General features: G+C 43.6%; 1 long non-coding RNA gene across 1 annotated transcript; it reads left to right on the plus strand.

The window, feature by feature from the left end:
* Positions 1 to 10,876: 10,876 nt before the first annotated feature.
* Positions 10,877 to 19,410, plus strand: LOC124256514. The gene is made up of 3 exons (XR_006892940.1): positions 10,877 to 10,986; positions 11,618 to 11,674; positions 19,379 to 19,410. It is a non-coding gene; the product is annotated as an uncharacterized LOC124256514 (long non-coding RNA).
* Positions 19,411 to 20,080: the final 670 nt, after the last annotated feature.

Genomic DNA, 20,080 nt, shown 5'->3' on the forward strand with positions numbered 1-20,080 from the left:
ATTCTATCTGGAGTGTTATTCCACACAAAAAATGAAAAGAATAAGACAAATCAAACTGAGGTAAAACATATTTTAATGTGGTTGCCTCATCAGCATTAAGATTCCTCTTTAGACTTTATTTGGGTATACATACTGACAGTATGGTACAATGAACATATCACTGCACAATAGATTAAATAACATAATAAACACATATGAAACACATAAACAGTCACTGAACACTATATTAATTCACACCATTATTAGCATACCATATCAAGATGTAATCACACGCAAATAGTTCAGCTGCTGTCTATTCTTAATATGTGGCTGTGTATGAATTAGGGCAAATGAGACACTAACATGACTAACAATTATCTTCAAACTAAGAAACAAAGGCTAGGTTCTGTACGTACTGTTAGGATGGATTACTTGTTGAAGTGGTAGTACATCTCAGTGATGTATTAATGGTAATCATAATAATTATAAAGCCTTTTAAAATGGAAAAGAAACATATATTATCCAAGTCCTTCAAATCCATTAAATCCTTTCGTTCAATATACATAATAATGGTCAAAACATATCACATGTATACAACTTGCAAGATGCAAGATTACGCTTTCTCAGTAAAGTACACATTCTAGACATGTTTGGGGTTCAGTCCCATCCAGGATTTGAACCGACACTCTCCACCAAATCGCCAACATACAAAGTCAGTGATCTAACCAACTCAGCTGTGAACATGATGATATTGTCAGACTTTCACCACACCTAGTCAAATACATCAAATATGGCCTTTGGTCCAAAATGTGTCATACATGCCCTAACATTGAGCAACAGAGTATATGACATGGCAACTAAATAATATTTCCAATGTGGTAGTCTCCAAAACAGTTTGCAAAAGAAAAATATTTAGGTGATAAACAGCTGGTGTTCTTTTTCAATATATTTTGCTGTAATCTTCAGGTTATTATAAATATGAAATATGAAATGGATACTTACATGCACTTACATGTTGCATGAAGTATCACTAAGCTACTTAAGTCAATAATGCCTTGTCTTCCTATTTGATGTTTATATGTGTACTTATGACCCTTCTGCAGCAGCCCTTAAACGTACAGAAAGGTCTTAATGTTGAAAAAAATGGAGACATCTGCACTAGGCAAATCTGTGATTTATGTACTGTATGTGTACATGTGAGTGAGGGAGTAAATTTAGTTTTATGCCGCATTTAGCAATATTCCAGCAATATCATGTCAGGGGACACCAGAAATGGGCTTCATCCATGTGGGGAATCGAACCCGGGTCTTCGGCGTGACGGGCGAACACTTTAATCACTAGGCTACCCCACGCCCCTGTATATGTACATGTCACTTAAAATAATATGTCACTTAAAAAAATTAAAAGAATTGGATGAAGCTTCAATACTTTTCCCTGTCCAACATGTCTATTTGGCACAAGATATAGAGAGATTTGTTGCACTGAAAGAGCTGTAAGAGATAAATTATGTCTATTTGATTAATGGTTTGCAAAATTTATTTCTGCATTAATAAAGAATGTTTTATAATCATACAGATACCATGGGAGTTTATTCATTTGTCACTAAAGAAGGGTGTCATGGGATAATTCCATGCAGCATCATATTTCGAATGACAGAAAATCTTTAAACCTCAAAACTAGTAACTATGCAACTTCCTGTTCATTAATGGTCAGTTGTTTGCCTTCCTCTGCTGACATCATCACATCATAGCAGAGTCTGCTTCATTAATGGAATATGGTTTTGATACTCATGACCTGATGTGATTGAGATAGTTTAAAACTGCTTCAACGCACACACCTGCATTGTTTATATTGTTAAACAAACAACTGGCCAGGTTTGATAGACCATTTATGAGAGGGCTAACACCAGTGTCTGATCTTTAAATTATCCCCAAAGTCAATTGTGTAAGCATCTTTGGTGTAGGCTGGTGACATAAGTGGAGAGGAATCAGAAACATTGTTCAAAGTTAGAAAGCACAGAATTCAGGCCAGAAATTGGCCAGGGTCACAGCTTTTAAGTCCTGAAATATGTAAGGCTGAATAATGAATTTTGCCAGAAAGTATAAAGTAAGGGGTTGGAATATGCCTAGCAATGTGAAACACTGACCAAACAACCCTACTGCCCGTTAAAGCCAAGAAATTGAAATTTAAACAGATGAAAGCTCTTTGAGACCCTGCATGAAACGAAATTACACATGAGTCTATTTCTTCACCAAGCTAATACTTTGAAATATACTGAGTCAAAAAAGAAACTTCACATTCTTTCTTCAGGGCAACATAAAAGAACAAGAGATGGTAAGATGGTTAAATTGTTATTTTTTCATTGCTGAGATCTGTGTGATGTACCCGATACACTGATAGTACCATAATCAGTTCCATTAGGCTACACCGCCGTACCAAAACATGGGTATACAGAATGTCAAGTCACAAGAATAAAAATGCGAAATTTCTCAGTTCAATATCGTGTATGGCCATCCAGCGCATTCACCACTGCCAAACACCGTCTCCTCATCGACTGCCTGATGTTTGAGGACACGTGGTTGGGGATTCTGCGCCATTGCTCTTGCAAGGCAGCGCCAAGTTCCTGCAAATTCGGAGGTTGGTTCCTAAGACCACGTAGCCTTCTCCCAAGTGCATCCCAAACGTGCTCTATTGGATTAAGGTAAGGGGACCTCGATGGCCAGTCCATGACGTTGATTCCAGCGTTTTAAAGGAAAATTCGTGTCAACATCGCGGTATGCGGCCGAGTATTACCACGCTGGAACTGTAGACCTGGGCTATGAGCCGCCATGAAAGGAACGAGTTCAGGGGTGAGCACCTGGTCGCGGTAAGCAGCAGCTGTGAGGTTTCCACGGATGACCAGAAGTCGGGAACGGTTGTTCCCACAGAAAGCACCCCACACCATGCAACTTCCGCCCCCGAATCTGTCGACTTCCTGTACACAACATTGGGCATACCGTTCACGACGTCGTCTCAAGACTCTATGCCTGCCGTCCGCGAATCTGAGGGTAAACCTGGATTCATCGCTAAAGACGACTCGATTCCAGTCTCTCTGGGTCCATCGGAGGTGACGTTGGGCCCACAGCAGACGTTGACGTTGATGAAACGGCGTCAATATTGGCCCACGATATGGACGTCGAGAATGGAGATTGGCAGCCCGCAACCGATTTCGAATGGTCTGTGAGGACAGTCGACCTCTAAACATCTCAGCCCTGGTTCGTGTAGCCGGCAGAAATCTGTCACGTAGGTGACGTAGGACGATTTGACGGTCTTCTGCTCGTGACGTCACACGTGGACGACCCGACCTTGGGCGATCAGAAGTGGTGCCAGTTTGTTGTAGACGACCTCGCAAGTCATACACAGTACGACGGCTGCATCCAATTGCTCTTGCGACGTCAATAACTGATCTTCCCGCTTGCAACATGCCAACGGCACGTTCACGTTGCACATTTGACAATCGTGGCATTTCAAGTACCGTTAGAACTGTGGTTTAAAAGTGTTTTTTCAATTCTTGAGGCCAATGCAAACGCGTGCATATGAAGAAAACTTCGATGCGAAGATCACGTGATCGACTGCACGTGCAAAACCTGATTTGGCACTAACGTCATTTGCACGACGAATGGATGGGTTTGAGTGGGTTATGCTAACGTTTTTCTAGAGTCGAAAGATAGGGATCCCATTTCGGATACATAGATGTATCATCAGAGAAGAATTATTCATTATCTTTCAAATTACATTTTGTGAAGTTTCTTTTTTGACTCAGTATACTTCCATTTGCCGTTTTGAGAATGCTAGACTTGCCAATTTCATATATGAAAAACCAAATGAAAAAAAATCCAGATAACTTATGAAGTTTATTGGTTACCCTGCCCCAAAGTGATTATTTTTCATCAGAAATATCTAATGGATGAGGGTGACAGAGTTATGGAATTTGAGACACAGCCGTAACTGGACTGGGGCACTTAAATGTACTAAATCCAACATGTTCAAGTACCACAACTTGTACAAGGTGGAAGAGGATATCAAGGTGAAAGGAGGGTGCACACACTGCCAACATCAGACCGACTTGTTGAAACACCACACTGGATGTGAAGGCTTCTGAATCTGCTGTATGTGCAAAGATACACCTCCCCAGTCACCATCAGTCATTCTCCAAGCTGAAAATAGTGTCAAGATCATATTAAATGTTAAATCATAAAGACCATAACAGCCACTAAATAACTGTTTGAAAGTCATGAGTGAAAAAAGTGTATTTTAAAAAGAAAACTAGGTTTATTCATATGCAAAAAGGGTGAAACAGAAAGAATTGATAATATGCAACACTGTTAACTTAAAATAAGAGGGTTTGTGACATACTGTGCCATCAGCAGTGAACACATTTCATACTCACAATACCCATATCATATGAGTTTACACTCAGGAGATTAACTCAGACACCCAAATTGTGTCAGTGGTGACTTTATCCTAATTTGTTGTCAATGCATCGGTTTCAACAAATTTAGAAGCCATTCAACCATTACCATGTGGGCCACAAATCGAAGCTACATTCGAATCAAGTCCACTAAAACAATCCGTTCAACTCAAGCAGCCCTAGCTTCACTCCCTTAAATTAGTCTCTATAACAATGCCAACTTGTATCCATGGTGAAATATAAATAGGAAAGCATATACATGTAAAGTATGAATTACTAAAATGTGCACTCACCTTTACATGTTGCACAAAATCAAATGTTTTCCCATTAACTTCCAAAGCAACATTAAAAACAACCAGGCTGTTAACAGCCAATACATGTAGTACATATAGCCTCAGACCACTTTACTATCTACAGTGACATGCCATGGCCAGTCCACCATAATTAATATCTGTCCTAGGCTGTCCTCCTGTGGCATGCTGACCAACCTACTACTTCTCACTTACCCAGCAAAATATCGGTCTGGATCGACCACTTCAATTTTGCTGTATCCACTGTCAACAACTGTCACCGGAATTCTCGAGCTGAAATACACTAAACAGCCTTGAACTTGGGGTCAAATCATGAAAGGCTGGAGTCAATCCCATGCGCAGATTGTGGACAAGAACAAACGGCAATAAAGTACAATATCTGATCTTTCATTTCAGCTATCACAAGTCACCCTGAATAAATTAGACAGACACATCAGTGCATTCAAACAAGGCACTATATTCTCCTATTTTCCTTCCGGGTCATGGTAAAACTTAGAGGAGTAATACAGGAGGCTGAAAACGCCGACCCCAGTTCCGCCCCAAAATGTAAACTACTTGAAAATATCTCTGCACATATTCTGCAGAAGTAATCAGGTTAAAAAGAAGCAAGTACACATTGAAAAATATGGTTAGTACTAATTACTGGATCAATGCACATTTGAACATCATAAAATCATCCTATCACTGCTGTCACTTGATTCAGTCAGCACTGAAGGCTCTCCATCATACTTTAAAAAAAAGGCACAGCAAAAAGAGGATGCATTTCATTTCCTACCAGTCCCCTGGGGTGCTTGGGGCTTGATGAAGCTCTCCTGGGCAGCTGGCAGAACCTCGGAGGTGCACACTGACTCTCCCCCTTGACGCGCCGAGGAAGCGACCCAGCTTGGCTGAAATGGGAGAGAGAGTGAATGAGAAATTTTCAGTCTGGAGGGGGTTGTACATGGTCAAAGGTATCAGGAGGGGCCTTTGCACCAGTCAAAAACAACCAAGAGGTTGCAGGGAGGGGCCAAGACATCATTGTGAATTTAAGGCTATTCATTGCATTTAAGGACAGCTATTGCTGACGTTAAATGTACAGAAAAGCCTGAAGTGCACAATGGACCTTTTTAAAAAAGGCACAGCGAAAAGAAAATGCATTTCATTTCCTACCAGTCCCCTGGGGTGCTTGGGGCTGGATGAAGCTCTCCTGGACAGCTGGCAGAACCTCGGAGGTGCACACTGACTCTCCCCCTTGACGCGCCGAGGAAGCGACCAAGCTTGGCTGAAATGGGAGAGAGAGTGAATTAGAAATTTTCAGTCTAGAAGGGGTTGTTGGTCAAAGGTCTCAGGAAGGGGCCTTTGTACCAAAACAGGTCAAGAAGGTACAGGAAGGGGCAAAGACATCATTGTGCACTTAAGGCTTTTCTGTGAACTTAAAGACAGCTATAGCTGACTTTTAAAAAAAAGGCACAGCAAAAAGAAGATGCATTTCATTTCCTGCCAGTCCCCTGGGGTGCTTGGGGCTGGATGAAGCTCTCCTGGGCAGCTGGCAGAACCTCGGAGGTGCACACTGACTCTCCGCCTTGACGCGCCGAGGAAACGGCCCAGCTTGGCTGAAATGGGAGAGAGAGTGAATGAAATTTTCAGTCTGCAGCGGGTTGGAGATGGTCAAAGGGATCAAGAGGGGCCTCTGCACCAGCAAAAACACCCAAGAGGGTGCAGGGAGGGGCCAAGAGATCATTGTGCATTTAAGGCTTTTCTGTGCACTTAAGGACAGCTATAGCTGACTTTTAAAACAAAGGCACATCAAAAAGAAGATGCATTTCATTTCCTACTAGTCCCCTGGGGTGCTTGGGGCTGGATGAAGCTCTCCTGGACAGCTGGCAGAACCTCGGAGGTGCACACTGACTCTCCCCTTGACGCGCCGAGGAAGCGGCCCAGCTTGGCTGAAATGGGAGAGAGTGAATTAGAAATTTTCAGTCTGGAGGGGTTGTACATGGTCAAAGGTATCAGGAGGGGCCTCTGCACCAGCCAAAAACAGCCAAGAGGGTGCAGGGAGGGACCAAGACATCATTGTGCATTTAAGGCTTTTCTGTGCACTTAAGGACAGCTATAGCTGACTTTTAAAAAAAGGCACATCAAAAAGAAGATGCATTTCATTTCCTACCAGTCCCCTGGGGTGCTTGGGGCTGGATGAAGCTCTCCTGGGCAGCTGGCAGAACCTCGGAGGTGCACACTGACTCTCCGCCTTGACGCGCCGAGGAAGCGGCCCAGCTTGGCTGAAATGGGAGAGAGAGTGAATGAAATTTTCCGTCTGCAGCGGGTTGGAGATGGTCAAAGGGTATCAGGAGGGTCCTCTGCACCAGCCAAAACCAGCCAAAACAGCCAAGAGGGTGCAGGGAGGGGCCAAGACATCATTGTGCATTTAAGGCTTTTCTGTGCACTTAAGGACAGCTATAGCTGACGTTAAATGCACAGAAAAGACTTAAGTGCACAATGGACCTTTTTAAAAAAGGCACAGCAAAAAGAAAGATGCATTTCATTTCCTACCAGTCCCCTGGGGTGCTTGGGGCTGGATGAAGCTCTCCTGGGCAGCTGGCAGAACCTCGGAGGTGCACACTGACTCTCCCCCTTGACGCGCCGAGGAAGCGGCCCAGCTTGGCTGAAATGGGAGAGAGAGTGAATGAAATTTTCAGTCTGGAGGGGGTTGTACATGGTCAAAGGTATCAGGAGGGGCCTCTGCACCAGCCAAAAACAGCCAAGAGGGTGCAGGGAGGGGCCAAGACATCATTGTGTATTTAAGGCTCTTCTGTGCACTTAAGGACAGCTATAGCTGACGTTAAATGTACAGAAAAGACTTTAAGTGCACAATGGACCTTTTTAAAAAAGGCACAGCAAAAAGAAGATGCATTTCATTTCCTACCAGTCCCCTGGGGTGCTTGGGGCTGGATGAAGCTCTCCTGGGAAGCTGGCAGAACGTCGGAGGTGCACACTGACTCTCTGCCCCGACGCGCCGAGGAAGCGGCCCAGCTTGGCTGAAATGGGAGAGAGAGTGAATGAATTTTTCAGTCTGGAGGGGTTTGGACATGGTCAAAGCTACCGGGAGGGTCCTCTGCACCAGCCAAAGTCACCCAAGAGGGTGCAGGGAGGGGCTAAGTCATCATTGTGCATTTAAGGCTCCTCTGTGAACTTAAGGACAGTTATAGCTGACCTTAAGTGCACCCAAAAGCCTTAAGTGCACAATGGACCTTTTCAAAAAAGGCACTGCAAAAAGAAGATGCATTTCATTTCCTACCAGTCCCCTGGGGAGCTTGGGGCTGGATGAAGCTCTCCTGGGCAGCTGGCACAACCTCGGAGGTGCACACTGACTCTCCGCCTTGTTGCGTCGAGGAAGCAGCCCAGCTTGACTGAAATGGGTGCGAGAGTGAATGAAATTTTCAGTCTGGAAGGGGTTGGAAATGGTCAAAGGTATCAGGAGGGTCAAAGGGTTTATGAAAATGCCATGAGAATGATTTCAAATTAATTACTTAGAAGGAAGTTAAGTTGAAAATAATTGAAAGTGATATAACAGCGCCTTGTTTGCGTCCGTTAAAGAATACAAACGGCTGTGGGTTGTGAGGCCGATTCGTTTATTTCTGGTCTATCTATTAAACAGCCTGAAAGAACATATAAGAAAGTATATTAAATGGAATCACATGAATATGTACATGTTCAAATCACTCATTAAGTATATAAGATACACCTAGTTAAATACATCTGAACTGTGTCATAAGTTATAATGTTACATAATATTAATACAAATATACTACGATCACAAAGACATGCTGTAGGTATCATTAGAAAATATTATAGTAAATACATTTGTGGTATATAGGGAATCTGGTCATGTATTACATACCAGGCTGGTTGTACCCCAGCTGATCATAATGGAGGATATTCTTCTGAATGATCACACTCACAGATCTGCATAACAAATACGTATGTATGCAGAGAACAATATATATACAAGTGATATGATATAAAAATAATGTTTAAAAGTACAATTGCATTCGCCACACAAATAAAACATGAACTCACATGTAATATTACATATATGTGTCAATCAATCACACATATCAAACATAGGGGCATGCATTCAAGCGGACTAGTAATTACTTTTATAAGTTGTCAGATATATAGTTGATATACGTTTAGGATTGCGTTCAATACATAAACAATACATATACTTACAATAACACGGTGATCTGATAGTTCATCTTCAACTATACATATTTATAAGATATATTATATTTCAAGTAAAACCAAGTCTGGCTTACATGCGACAATACATTGTATTTCTAATTATAGTAAAACAAGAAACTGTCCATATATACAACATTTTATACAATATAAACCAAACTCATAATCGTCATAAAATTCCCATGGCTCTGGCTATATCTTTCCTTCAACAGTACAAGACGGCATCTGAGTTTAAAAATCTGAACATTGTAGTTAAGCTGTGGCCAGCTCGGCCTATCAGTAAAACAATAGAAATGACAGAGAGCGGGAGCAAAGAGTGTTGAAAGCATGCAGTGTGACAATTAGTGGAGGTTAGACCCTGGCAGTATGGTATCTTTGGATGGACATACTTTGCCAGACAATAAACTGGCTGAGGTGTTGACATGGTGTTTCTTTTTTATCCTTAATATATTTATCTGCACCTTCACACCAGAAACTAGTGAATTTACCATTTGAAGGGATTCTTAAGAGTTTACTGATTGGCAGTTAAAATCACTGTGGCAGACTCCAAATATATATATATATATATGTACATAGTTTTTAATTAGGAAGATTATATTAAGTATCAAGGCGGATGGCACTGTTTCCACTTAATGACTTACTCTATTAAACAATAAGAACACCTGTAAGAATCTTAGTTATGTTTTATACTTTATTTTACTCTTAGTCCATAGCTCTGCATAGTAAGCCTTGTAACTCTCAGTCTAACCTCCACTAATTGTCACACTGCATGCTTTCAACACTCTTTGCTCCAGCTCTCGGTCATTTCTATTGTTTTACTGATAGGCCAAGCTGGCCACAGCTTAACTACAATGTTCAGATTTTAAACTCAGATGCCGTCTTGTACTGTTGAAGGAAAGATATAGCCAGAGTCATGGGAATTTTATGAGTTTGGTTTATATTGTATAAAATGTTGTATATATGGACAGTTTCTTGTTTACTATAATTAGAAATATATTGTATTGTGGCATGTAAGTCAGACTTGGTTTACTTGAAATATAATATATCTTATAAATATGTATAGTTGAAGATGAACTATCAGATCACTGTGTTATTGTAAGTATATGTATTGTTTATGTATTGAACGCAATCCTAAACGTATATCAACTAAATATCAGACAACTTATAAAAGTAATTACTAGTCCGCTTGAATGCATGCCCGTATGTTTGATATGTGTGATTGATTGACACATATATGTAATATTACATGTGATTTCATGTTTTATTTGTGTGGCGAATGCAATTGTACTTTTAAACATTATTTTATATCATATCACTTGTATATATATTGTTCTCTGCATACATACGTATTTGTTATGCAGATCTGTGAGTGTGATCATTTAGAAGAATATCCTCCATTATGATCAGCTTGGGTACAACCAGCCTGGTATGTAATACTTGACCAGATTCCCTATATACCAGAAATGTATTTACTATAATATTTTCTAAAGATACCTACAGCATGTCTTTATGATCGTTGTATATTTGTATTAATATTATGTAACATTATAACTTGTGACATAGTTCAGATGTATTTAACTAGGTGTATCTTATATACTTAATGAGTGATTTGAACATGTACATATTCATGTGATTCCATTTAATATACTTTCTTATATGTTCTTTCAGGCTGTTTAATAAATAGACCAGAAATAAACGTATCGGCCTCACAACCCACAGCCGTTTGTATTCTTTAACGGACGCAAACAAGGCGCTGTTATATCACTTTCAATTATTTTCAACTTAACTTCCCTCTAAAGTAATTAATTTGAAAATATTTTCATGGCATTTCCATCACCCCTTTGACCCTGATACCTTTAACCATGTAAAACCAACCTCCAGACTGAAAATTTAATTCACTCTCTCTGTCATTTCAGCCAAACTGGGCAGCTTCTTCGGCACGTCAAGGCGGAGAGTCAGTGTGCACCTCCGAGGTTCTGCCAGCTGCCCAGGAGAGCTTCATCCAGCCCCAAGCACCCCAGGGGACTGGTAGGAAATGAAATGCATCTTCTTTTTGCTGTGCCTTTTTTTAAAAGGTCCATTGTGCACTTAAGGCTTTTCTGTGCACTTAACGTCAGCTATAGCTGTCCTTAAGTGCACAGAAAAGCCTTAAATGCACAATGATGTCTTGGCCCCTCCCTGCACCCTCTTGGGTGTTTTGGCTGGTGCAGAGGCCCCTCCTGATACCTTTGACCATGTCCAACCCCTTCCTGACTGAAAATTTCATTCACTCTCTCTCTCCCATTTCAGCCAAGCTGGGCCGCTTCCTCGGCGCGTCAAGGCGGAGAGTCAGTGTGCACCTCCGAGGTTCTGCCAGCTTCCCAGGAGAGCTTCATCCAGCCCCAAGCACCCCAGGGGACTGGTAGGAAATGAAATGCATCTTCTTTTTGCTGTGCCTTTTTTAAAAAGGTCCATTGTGCACTTAGGCCTTTCTGTGCACTTAAGGTCAGCTATAGCTGTCCTTAAGTGCACAGAAAAGCCTTAAATGCACAATGATGTCTTGGCCCCTCCCTGCACCCTCTTGGCTGTTTTGGCTGGTGCAGAGGCCCCTCCCGATACCTTTGACCATCTCCAACACCCTCCAGACTGAAAATTTCATTCACTCTCTCTCCCATTTCAGCCAAGCTGGGCCACTTCCTCGGCACGTCAAGGCGGAGAGTCAGTGTGCACCTCCGAGGTTCTGCCAGCTTCCCAGGAGAGCTTCATCCAGCCCCAAGCACCCCAGGGGACTGGTAGGAAATGAAATGCATCTTCTTTTTGCTGTGCCTTTTTTAAAAAGGTCCATTGTGCACTTAAGGCTTTTCTGTGCACTTAAGGTCAGCTATAGCTGTCCTTAAGTGCACAGAAAGCCTTAAATGCACAATGATGTCTTGGCCCCTCCCTGCACCCTCTCGCTTGTTATTTGACTGGTGCAGAGGACCCTCCCGGTAGCTTTGACCATGTCCAACCTCCTACAGACTGAAAAATTCATTCACTCTCTCCTTCCCATTTCAGCCAAGCTGGGCCGCTTCCTCGGCGCGTCAAGGCGGAGAGTCAGTGTGCACCTCCGAGGTTCTGCCAGCTGCCCAGGAGAGCTTCATCCAGCCCCAAGCACCCCAGGGGACTGGTAGGAAATGAAATGCATCTTCTTTTTGCTGTGCCTTTTTTGAAAAGGTCCATTGTGCACTTAAGGCTTTTGGGTGCACTTAAGGTCAGCTATAGCTGTCCTTAAGTTCACAGAAAAGCCTTAAATGCACAATGATGTCTTGGCCCCTCCCTGCACCCTCTTGGCTGTTTCTACCTGGTGCAGAGGTCCCTCCCGATACGTTTGACCATCTCCAACACGCTCCTGTCGGAAAATTTCATTCACTCTCTCTCCCATTTCAGCTAAGCTGGGCCGCTTCCTCGGCACGTCAAGGCGGAGAGTCAGTGTGCACCTCCGAGGTTCTGCCAGCTGCCCAGGAGAGCTTCATCCAGCTTCAAGCACCCCAGGGGACTGGTAGGAAGTGAAATGCATCTTCTTTTTGCTGTGCCTTTTTTGAAAAGGTCCATTGTACACTTAAGGCTTTTCTGTGCACTTAAGGTCAGCTATAGCTGTCCTTAAGTTCACATAAAAGCCTTAAATGCACAATGATGTCTTGGACCCTCCCTGCACCCTCTTGGCTGTTTCTGCCTGGTGCAGAGGTCCCTCCCGATACGTTTGACCATCTCCACAACCCTCCTGACGAAAATTTCATTCACTCTCTCTCCCATTTCAGCCAAGCTGGGCCGCTTCCTCGGCACGTCAAGGCGGAGAGTCAGTGTGCACCTCCGAGGTTCTGCCAGCTGCCCAGGAGAGCTTCATCCAGCCCCAAGCACCCCAGGGACTGGTAGGAAATGAAATGCATCTTCTTTTTGCTGTGCCTTTTTTAAAAAGGTCCATTGTGCACTTAAGGCTTTTCTGTGCACTTAAGGTCAGCTATAGCTGTCCTTAAGTGCACAGAAAAGCCTTAAATGCACAATGATGTCTTGGACCCTCCCTGCACCCTCTTGGCTGTTTTGACTGGTGCAGAGGTCCCTCCCGATACGTTTGACTATCTCAAACTACCACAGGACTGAAAATTTCATTCACTCAATCTTCCATTTCAGCCAAGCTGGGCCACTTCCTCGGCGCGTCAAGGCGGAGAGTCAGTGTGCACCTCCGAGGTTCTGCCAGCTGCCCAGGAGAGCTTCATCCAGCCCCAAGCACCCCAGGGGACTGGTAGGAAATGAAATGCATCTTCTTTTTGCTGTGCCTTTTTTAAAAAGGTCCATTGTGCACTTAAGGCTTTTCTGTGCACTTAAGGTCAGCTATAGCTGTCCTTAAGTGCACAGAAAAGCCTTAAATGCACAATGATGTCTTGGCCCCTCCCTGCACCCTCTTGGCTGTTTTTGACTGGTGCAGAGGACCCTCCCGGTACCTTTGACCATGTCCAACCCCCTCCAGACTGAAAAATTTCATTCACTCTCTCCTTCCATTTCAGCCAAGCTGGGCCGCTTCCTCGGCGCGTCAAGGCGGAGAGTCAGTGTGCACCTCCGAGGTTCTGCCAGCTGCCCAGGAGAGCTTCATCCAGCCCCAAGCACCCCAGGGACTGGTAGGAAATGAAATGCATCTTCTTTTTGCTGTGCCTTTTTAAAAGGTCCATTGTGCACTTAAGGCTTTTGGTGCACTTAAGGTCAGCTATAGCTGTCCTTAAGGTCAGCCATAGCCTCCTGATCACAGAAAAGCCTTAAAATGCACAATGATGTCTTGGGCCCCCTCCCTGCACCCTCTTGGCTGTTTCTACCTGGTGCAGAGGTCCCTCCCGATACGTTTGACCATCTCCAACACGCTCCTGTCGGAAAATTTCATTCACTCTCTCTCCCATTTCAGCCAAGCTGGGCCGCTTCCTCGGCGCGTCAAGGCGGAGAGTCAGTGTGCACCTCCGAGGTTCTGCCAGCTGCCCAGGAGAGCTTCATCCAGCCCCAAGCACCCCAGGGGACTGGTAGGAAATGAAATGCATCTTCTTTTTGCTGTGCCTTTTTTTTAAAAGGGTCCATTGTACACTTAAGGCTTTTCTGTGCACTTAAGGTCAGCTATAGCTGTCCTTAAGTTCACAGAATAGCCTTAAATGCACAATGATGTCTTGGCCCCTCCCTGCACCCTCTTGGCTGTTTCTACCTGGTGCAGAGGTCCCTCCCGATACGTTTGACCATCTCCAACACCCTCCAGTCTGGAAAAATTTCATTCACTCTCTCTCCCATTTCAGCCAAGCTGGGCCGCTTCCTCGGCACGTCAAGGCGGAGAGTCAGTGTGCACCTCCGAGGTTCTGCCAGCTTCCCAGGAGAGCTTCATCCAGCCCCAAGCACCCCAGGGGACTGGCAGGAAATGAAATGCATCTTCTTTTTGCTGTGCCTTTTTTAAAAAGGTCCATTGTGCACTTAAGGCTTTTCTGTGCACTTAAGGTCAGCTATAGCTGTCCTTAAGTGCACAGAAAAATGCCTTAAATGCACAATGATGTCTTGGCCCCTCCCTGCACCCTCTTGGGCTGTTTCATGGCTGGTGCAGAGGCTTCCCTCCCCAAGCACCCCAGATACGTTTGACCATCTCCTTTTTTTGAAAAGGTGCATTGTGCACTTACCCTCCAGACTGAAAATTTCATTCACCCTCTCTCTCCCATTTCAGCCAAGCTGGGCCACTTCCTCGGCCGCTTCCTCGGCACGTCAAGGCGGAGAGTCAGTGTGCACCACCGAGGTTCTGCCAGCTTCCCTGGAGAGCTTCATCCAGCCCCAAGCACCCCAGGAGGCTGGTAGGAAATGAAATGCATCTTCTTTTTGCTGTGCCTTTTCTAAAAAGGTCCATTGTGCACTTAAAGAACCACTAAACTTTGTTTTTTGTTACTCTTTTAACCATTACATATGAAAGATTTGTGGTTAGTCTTATGCGGAACACCAAATTTATTCTTTAAAAACTTGTGGTTAATTAATACCGAGCGATTAAAAGTGGCCAAAAGGTCGCCTGCTTCCCTCTCGCCCGCCAACGAAACCACAGACAGGTTACGTAACTCTGTCGCCAGAGCACTGCAGTGACGTCATATGAGGAACGATTTTCAGTTAGTTGTATAGAAAGTGTGTAGCACGCTCATCATTTTGATGATTTCTCGACATCAACGCCAACATGCCGAATCGTTGCTTTGTCGTCAATTGCCCCTAGGGGTCGGGTGATGGTGTCACCATGCACAGATTTCCACAGGACCCCGCAGAAGTTCGTGCTAAATGGGTTATGTTTGTGAGTGCGAAGCGAAGCGTTGTGGAAGCCTGAAACGATATCTTACTTGTGTTCAGATCGCTTCACGGAAGGTAAAGAATCAAAACTACTTACTAGTTATAGTAAAATATGTATATGATTGATGACCATAAAGATTTTCCATAACACAACTTGTAACATAACGATTTCTTCCTCGGAAGCGAGGTTGTGGTCGAAGTAACAATAATATTGTAAGTAGTATTATATTGATACCCACCTTCGCTGCCAGGAGAGAAATTGTTATGTTATTAGTAAGTAGTCATGCAAAATCCCATTGGCCATCAATAAAATACATATTTTTTACTACCAGTAGAAGTAGTTTTGATTTTAGGGATCGGTGAAAACAAACCTAAATAGCATTTATCCACAGACTGGCGGATGTTCCCGATAGGGCCGCCATTTTGAAAATCGTAAAGTCTGTTAGAATTAATGAGATTATAGTTTGTTTTCATCAAGTTAGAAAATCAAAACTACTTTCTACTCGTAGTTAAATATGTATTGGAATCATAACCAAAAAGGATTTTGCATGACACAACTTATAACATAACGATTTCTTCCACGGAAGCGAGGTGGGGGTCGAAGTTACAATACTGCGCGATAAATTTCTTGCTACATTCACATGGTTAATGTCCACTCACCAGTATGTAGATACTAGTCAATGTGCGTCTTTATATTTGGTCTTATAATCCTAATTAGTTTATTATCATACTTTTATGCATTTTGAAACTAAATAAAAGCTGACGATCTGCTGATACTTATAGTGAATTTATAACAGAACTGTAATATCTAGACATTTTTTATAGTTTGCCAATGTGAATCATAATTCGCACACACACCCTAGTGTATATTGTCTGTCTCCTTATTACACTTCACGGCGAAAACAATGATTCTGTTGAATGCTACGACAAATGAATAAAAACAAAATGCAAATATTAAAATTAAAACAGATTTAAGTTATAGGAACAATATCAGGCCATTACCTTGTTTGAGGAATGTATCCGTCAATATCCACAAACTGTTCCAAATGATGTGTCTTTAACAGTTTAATATACGAAAAAGTGATAAATCTTTTCAGGTATTGGTGTATAGTCTCATTGGTCACCCAAGATAGCACACCTGGCAACTAATTGCATAATGTCCGCCTTTCATTAAAAACAGTAATTTAGTTAGCCAATAATGGGCAATCAATCAATGTATTGCCGGTTAATCCTTTGAAAGAAGGACGTTGTTTTTACGCAGACACCGACACGGCAGAGTGTATTCAGTATAGATTAGTAAATCTACATACATAAACACTACCTTTGACAATTCTGGCTGTGTAAGATAAAAGTAATTAATCAATCAGCGTGTTATCGGTTAATCCTTTGATCGATGTTTATAATGTTGAATATTTACTCCAGACACAAGAAATGCCAAATGGGAACCTTTGTCGGGTAATCTAAGTGTGTTACCACTAATTATACCTGTTATAAATTTATTAACTGACCATCAAGTGAATGATGACAAATAACATGTGTAGGTTTATACCACCTAACACGGGTTACAACAAGGGAGTATTAATTGCTGTATTGCATGTGAAAACTTATGGGCCGACACTGTTTTGAGAATACAAACAGATTTTTACATGACATGATTAAATATCGAGGTAAAAAACACAGAAATGGGATCAATTTGGATCAGTCATTATACAAATAGGGCCTAACGACACCAATCAATTGTGACAGAAGCGTCTATGAAAACAAGTTGTAACTCGGAAACTAGGCAAAGCAGGAGACAAAATTAAATGACAGTAGATTGTGAGAACATATAGCTTTCATTTTCCACAACAATTGTCACGATTTCAGGTTTATACAAGCCTGTAAACAAGATAATTTACCCCCTAAAATGTAGATGAATTCTGCATCGGCCTTCAAAGCTATTCCTCATATGACGTCACAGAGTCGCGCCGCTCTGATTGGTTGAAATTTCGTTCGCGGGTGAGAATTGTGCACTGTTGTCAAAAAGGTCGATTTAAGTCAATTAAAGGTCGAAATGAGTAGTTTTAATGACTGGGTTTCATTTATAACGATGCCAGTTAGTGATTTATGTATTTTTACCCCCTAGGGTTTATGTGACCTTTAAGGCTTTTTGGGTGCACTTAAGGTAGCTATAGCTGTCCTTAAGTTCACAGAAAAGACTTAAATGCACAATGATGTCTTGGCCCCTCCCTGCACCCTCTTGGCTGTTTCTACCTGGTGCAGAGGTCCCTCCCGATACGTTTGACCATCTCAAACACCCACAAGACTGAAAATTTCATTCGCTCTCTCTTCCATTTGAGCCAAGCTGGGCCGCTTCCTCGGCACGTCAAGGCGGAGAGTCAGTGTGCACCTCCAAGGTTCTGCCACCTGTACAGGAGAGCTTCATCCACCCCCAAGCACCCCAGGGGACTGGTAGGAAATGAAATGCATCTTCTTTTTGCTGTGCCTTTTTTAAAAAGGTCCATTGTGCACTTAAGGCTTTTGGGTGCACTTAAGGTCAGCTATAGCTGTCCTTAAGTTCACAGAAAAGACTTAAATGCACAATGATGTCTTGGCCCCTCCCTGCACCCTCTTGGCTGTTTCTAGCTGGTGCAGAGGTCCCTCCCGATACGTTTGACCATCTCCAACACGCTCCTGTCGGAAAATTTCATTCACTCTCTCTCCCATTTCAGCCAAGCTGGGCCGCTTCCTCGGCGCGTCGGGGCAGAGAGTCAGTGTGCACCTCTGAGGTTCTGCCAGCTTCCCAGGAGAGCTTCATCCAGCCCCAAGCACCCCAGGGGACTGGTAGGAAATGAAATGCATCTTCTTTTTGCTGTGCCTTTTTGGAAAAGGTCCATTGTGCACTTAAGGCTTTTCTGTGCACTTAAGGTCAGCTATAGCTGTCCCTAAGTGCACACAAAAGCCTTAAATGCACAATGATGTCTTGGACCCTCCCTGCACCCTCTTGGTGTTTTTTGACTGGTGCAGAGGTCCCTCCCGATACGTTTGACCATCTCCAACACCCACAAGATTGAAAATTTCATTCACTCTCTCTTGCATTTGAGCCAAGCTGGGCCACTTCCTTGGCGCGTCAAGGCGGAGAGTCAGTGTGCACCTCCGAGGTTCTGCCAGCTGCCCAGGAGAGCTTCATTCAGCCCCAAGCAACCCCAGGTGACTGGCAGGAAATGAAATGCATCTTCTTTTTGCTGTGCCTTTTTTAAAAAGGTCCATTGTACACTAAAGGCTTTTCTGTGCACTTAAGGTCAGCTATAGCTGTCCTTATGTGCACAGAATAGCCTTAAATGCACAATGATGTCTTAGCCCCTCCCTGCACCCTCTTGTCTCCTTCTGGCTTGTTCATGGCCCCGCTTCCCAGGAGAGCTTCATCCAGCCCCAAGCACCCCAGGGGACTGGCAGGAAGTGTAATGAATCTTCTTTTTGCTGTGCCTTTTTTTAAAAAGGTGCATTGTACACTTAAGGCTTTTCTGTGCACTTAAGGTCAGCTATAACTGTCCTTAAGTTCACAGAATAGCCTTAAATGCACAATGATGTCTTAGCCCCTCCCTGTAGCCTCTTGTCTGACTCGGCTTGTTCATGGGCCCATCCCGATACCTTTGACCATGTCAAACCTCCTCCAAACTGAAAATTTCATTCACTCTCTCCCATTTCAGCCATGCTGTGCCTCTTCCTCGGCGCGTCAAGGCGGAGAGTCAGTGTGCACCTCCGAGGTTCTGCCAGCTTCCCAGGAGAGCTTCATCCAGCCCCAAGCACCCCAGGGGACTGGTAGGAAATGAAATGCATGTTGTTTTTGATGTGTCTTTTTGTAAAAGGTCCATTGTGCACTTAAGACTTTTCTGTGCACTTAAGGTCAGCTATAGGTGTCCTTAAGTTCACAGAAAAGCCTTAAAAATGCACAATGATGTCTTGGACCCTCGCTGCACCCTCTTGGCTGTTTCTGGCTGGTGCAGAGGTCCCTCCCGATACGTTTGACCATCTCAAACACCCTCAAGACTGAAAATTTCATTCACTCTCTCTCCCATTTGAACCAAGCTGGGCCGCTTCCTTGGCACGTCAAGGCGGAGAGTCAATGTGCACCTCTGAGGTTCTGCCAGCTGCCCAGGAGAGCTTCATCCAGCCCCAAGGAACCCAGGGGACTGGTAGGAAATGAAATGCATCTTCTTTTTGCTGTGCCTTTTTTATAAAAAGGTCCATTGTGCACTTAAGGCTTTTCTGTGCACTTAAGGTCACCTCACAAATCGTCAAGGGATTCGCCGAGGCATTCACGAACCAAGAGACGCTCGCCTCCACGCAGGTCTCCACGCAGATCGCCCTACAGACGCTCCTCTACAGGCTCATCTCCACGCAGATCGCCGCGCAGGTCTCCACGCAGGTCTCCACGCAGGTCTCCACGCAGGTCTCCTCACAGATCCCCAGCGGAGGATGATAAACGATCTCAGGTCAGCGCCCCTGAAACAGGACAATGGCGATATTATCTTCTCGGACGCAGAGATAAGATATTGGATGGCCAACGGAGTTAGCGTCACCCTCTAAGGAAGAGAATGCAGCACTCACGTACCTGATGAAGGACGATGATGTCGACACAATCACTCTACCGCCAATTGATCCCATCTCGGAAGTTCCAGAGAACTTGGACGCAGCCTTCAGGAAGGCAACGAAATCCCAGGCACCGAATATTCCACAGTTCAACGCTAAGAAGTTCTCTCTACACAATATGGACCCCTTCATGAAGGCACAAGAGATCGATGATAACTACAAGGTCATCAACAACGCCCGGACCAAGTCT

This window comes from Haliotis rubra, unplaced genomic scaffold (assembly GCF_003918875.1).
Source record: "Haliotis rubra isolate DU_JTF1 unplaced genomic scaffold, ASM391887v1 Scf63, whole genome shotgun sequence".
NCBI classification, from domain to species: domain Eukaryota; kingdom Metazoa; phylum Mollusca; class Gastropoda; order Lepetellida; family Haliotidae; genus Haliotis; species Haliotis rubra.